This window comes from Cynocephalus volans, chromosome 14 (genome assembly GCF_027409185.1).
Source record: "Cynocephalus volans isolate mCynVol1 chromosome 14, mCynVol1.pri, whole genome shotgun sequence".
Lineage (NCBI taxonomy): Eukaryota > Metazoa > Chordata > Mammalia > Dermoptera > Cynocephalidae > Cynocephalus > Cynocephalus volans.
The window spans coordinates 75,986,189-75,990,826 of NC_084473.1; positions in this window are offsets into that span (position 1 = coordinate 75,986,189).

Consider the following 4,638-nt stretch of genomic DNA (forward strand, 5'->3'; position numbering starts at 1 on the left):
GTACATACTATAAGAGGGTTTTGGTGCAAGAGACACAAGGCAGTAATAAGATGGTTGGGGATGTATATTTTTACTTTCTGGTTTTCCATCATGTGGCATGGTATATAAGCAGGTAAATGTTAAAGAACCCATTCTCGAGCTTGGTTCACCCCCTGCTATCTTGACACCAGGCCCTAAGTGCTGCCTTAGGCTTTAACAGGAGGTGCAAATAAACTGAATTTTAACACTTAGAACATCATCATGCTCAATTTGACCTTGGGAATCTTTTCTGAATTCCGTGTGATTTGAAAAGCAGTTTCTTTTCAATCAAATACCATCAGTCCTTTGCTGAAATTGGGTGTGTGGGTGCTGTCCACCCTTCTGGATGCAAATAAATGGCACATAATAAAGCCTGTCTTAGGTTTGCATGGCATGCCTATTTATGATGGTAAGAAACAACTGTTATCTCGGAAAGTAGGACAGACAGAGAGGAGAGTAGGCACTATTATCTAGGCCCATTCATAATCATTGTGGTCCGAAGAGAAGAGAAGACTTAAAGAAATTGGACCGCTCTTACAGGCAATGCATTATAATGAAGGCGAAACATTTAGCAACCAAGGCAGGCAAAGGGAATGGAGCACTGGGCTTCACAACCTCCCCAGGATTTGCTGAAGTTAGGAAGGGGCATATGATAAAAACCAATCAGAGTAAATTGTAGAGTCATCTTTCACGCTGTTTTAATTAAAAAGCCTTTCATCATTTCCAGCTTAAACATCTCTTTTCTCAGTCTTAAAAGTAACTACTGAATCTTCTAGTGCTTTCACGGAGTCAGGAAAATTTGTTTTTCATTTCCAGGCTATACAAGGAAAGCATTTTACATACTTTCCCTAGTAATTTGAATATTTCTTCTCTCTCTTTTACTCTGTTCCAGAATAATGCATGTTATTTCAGGTATTCAAAACGAACTAGGATATCAAACACTTTGAAATAAAGGTTATAAGGAATGTGGATGTCAGAATAGCTCTGACATACACTAAGTGGAATAAATATAAACAATGGAAGCATTAGGAAGCACTTAGGATGTTAGGCAGTCAAGACAGTTTAGAGGACATTACTCTGATATCTTTAAAAGGCAGAGAAAATGTGACAACGAGGCTGTTTGCCATTTCTTCACTTTCTCTGCATTCTCTTCGCATTTGCGTAAACTAACCCTTTTTAAATTCTTTCTTCCTTCCTTACCCTTGTCAAAATCCTACCTAATCTCAAGTCCAACCATCCCATCTCTATGATCTCTAATCTCACTACTTATTAAAGAACAGATCAGCTCACATGAATATAGGTTTATGCTAGCAGTGTGGTTCAAAGTCACATAAAAGTCACTTGAAAAGACATTTGTTATTAAAAACAAATGACAATGCTTGTACTAAAAGGTGATCACATTTCTTGAGCCCTAGATAGATGTACTTGTAGTTAAATGTCCATCACAGAAAGTTATGGAATTTAGTATAGAATAACAGTTAATTGACATATGCATAGAATTTTCATTATGTATTTGCTTTTTACCATGACTTTCTCATTTCCCTTTCTGAAACTCATTACCTGCTTCCATCTTCCTGAGTTTTCAAGAGATTAGAGTATTAGAAAGTTGAGCATCTAGTGTGTTAGTCTTGGAGCGTTGTCCTCACAGAGGCCTATACCACTCCTTCATAAACGTTCGCAGGTGCTAGTAAAAGAGGCCAGAGGCATCCTATTTCTTAGCCAGTTTACCACTCAAGAAGGTTGCCATCTCCCCGTGGAGTAACACCTACATGCACTCCACCTTTCCCTTAACGTCTCCTCCTCCAGCTATATTCCAGATGAAATAGGCCACTAGGATAAAAATCCAAATATCAAAAAATACACCCTCTGAGGAACTTCCAGTATGGTGTCCTGGTCCCTAAAGCTGGCTATGTATTGGAAGCTCATGGGGAGGTTGGCTGCCTCACATCTCAGCATTCGTTCTATGTTTAGGAGATTTCCCCACAGACACGCCTTGCCAGGACACACGCGCTACTTGCTGACTCAGAAGAGTCAATACCAGAAACTCATTTTCCCAGCCTCTCTTGCTGCTAGAGCATGGACAAAGGACCTAGGTGCTGCTGACCCCCACATTCACCCTAGACTCTGAATCAGGGTTTTGGAGAGGCACATGAGAGAGGGATGCTTGGAGTACTGCTGGTGTCCATGAGCAGCACACTGCCTCTCACAGCACAGCTGTGGTGTCTCTGGCAAGGTGGTGGTGGCACCAGATCTGTCTTATGGTTTGGGGTATTTTTTATAGGCCTCCTCCGAACTACATGCTGTGAGAATACAGTGTATTTTTTTCAATAGCTTTTGTGAGGTATAATTTACATACTATTATATTCACTCTTTTAAGTGTACATTTCAATGATTTTCCCCCCGTTTGGTGTTCATCCATCACCACAATTCAGTTTTAGAACATTTCCACCAACTGAAAATAATCCCTTGTACCTATTTGCAGTTAATCTGGTGCCTTTCCCCAGCCTTACACGACTATTAATTTCCTCTCTGTTTTTACAGATTTGCCTTCTCTGGATATTTAATATCATTGAAATCATGCAATGTGTGGTCTTTTGCGTCTGGCTTTTTTCACTGAGCATAATGTTTGGAAGTTTATCCACATTGTAGTATGTATCATTACTTTGGTTCTATCAAAGCCTGTCTTATTTAGCTATTTTATTCTCACATTTAGCCTTTTCCCTCTTGTTGCATGTTGAAACCTAAAAGTCTCAATATAAGAAACGCTTCCCAGAAATTATTTTCTCCCTTACATATATTGTAAAGTCAATTTGCACATATGCCCTTGCTGATCACAACTTATTTAATAATTAATGGTACTTCTGACTGCCCTTTTGGGTTTTAGACTCCTTGACAAAAAGAGCCACGTCTTTCTTAGTGGGCAGCAGAACCTTCTCATATGCATGTACATTATCTGGTGTTAGTATTCAGTAGGTCCATTTATTCACATTATCAACCTGCCCTCCACTCCCACCCTGTGATCCTGAGGCAACTGATGTATGGACAACACTTGAGAGACAATGTCTACATGAACTGCTAGAGTCAGAAATGCAGTTGCTACACCATCACATGTGCCCTCCCAGGCTGTCCTTGCTTTAGTTTTCCTTTTAAAACAATCACGCTACTTTTATCTTGAGATGTGGGCTGACCTTTCTGTCTGTATACATTCCTTGGAGATATAAAGAACTGAGTTCTTCTCTAGGTTACTGACCTAGTGTTCCACAACCCTATACCGTAAGGGCAGCTGCCCATCTCAGATTACCTTGCTGGGCTCTGGGCATGGGTTTTGGCCAGACCACCTCTTGATTCTGAGCATTCAGAACTTGAGGTGCTTTCTCTTTTTCTCTCTCCTGACCTTCTTATTAATGCTCTTTTGTCAAACTATTTACTAAGCTTTCCACATCCAGATTAGCTCATCGGGGAATCACTTCTCTATTCTGAATTAGCTTCTGAGTCATTATGGGTCACATTTTACCATATGGAACCAGCGTGAAAGAAGAAAGAGCCAGGATGGATCTAGCCCAGGTTTAGCACTGTGGTGAAGTCAACATTTGGAAAATGGATTTAGCTTTAGCACTCGCCTCTAGAGACAGCTATGTAGGCCAATAATCCTATTCACAGTCCTCATTCCAGCACTGGTTGGTGCTGATGTTTCCAATTAGGCACATCATCATTCCAGGAACCAGACTGGCTGGTTCTGGTAAATTTGGAAACTCTGTCCAATAAAAGCAGAACTCCAAAAACCTGGTCTAGCAAAAGGGCAGAGCTTCAGACCTGCCCATGTGAAGGCAGGCGGTGGGCTTACTGACCTTAACATGGACTTTCCAGGAGGGCTGTGGTCCTAGAAAAGAGCTGGACCTAGAATAAGCACTGAAAACTAAAAGACGATGGCAAATCGGTAGAAGTGGCCAAAAACAGTTGAGAAGGGAGAGGGAGAACATAAGGACCTTGTATAACCAGAGAGCCACATGGAATGGACATTATATTTTGGGTGATACAATAAGTCACGGATTCTGTATCTTGCAGCAGGGATTAGATTTTGCACGACTGAAGGGGAAAATTAGGCTGTTAAAACAATGTTCTTAATCAGAACTGTCCTAGAAACTGGAAAATCTGAAAACGTAATTGAGGAGATGTTTCTACCTAGGTTATGCTGCTAGGAACCAACCCCAAGATTTCACTAGTTTAAAACAGAAAAGGTTTATTTGCCATTCACACTAGATATTCATATCATATGTTGAGGCTGATGGAGCAGAGCACTGTTCCAGAGGAAGGGAGACTTCTGGAAGGTCTTGAATTAACAATGAATGGTCCAGCCTAGAATGTAGACATGACTCTTCTGTTTACAATTCACTGGTGAGAACTAGCTACATGGCCTCATCCAAACACAAGGAAATCACAACTTTGCCAGAAGTATAGAAGCAGAAATATTGAGTGAACAGCATTAATGTCTATGTGGGTACATCATTTTTTGAAGTAGCTTATATATAAAATATATAAAGAATATTAAGAAAAAAGTGTTTCAAATAAAAACAAGGTGTAGAGTTTTTTGATGCATTTCTTTTTTCGGTCACATCAATG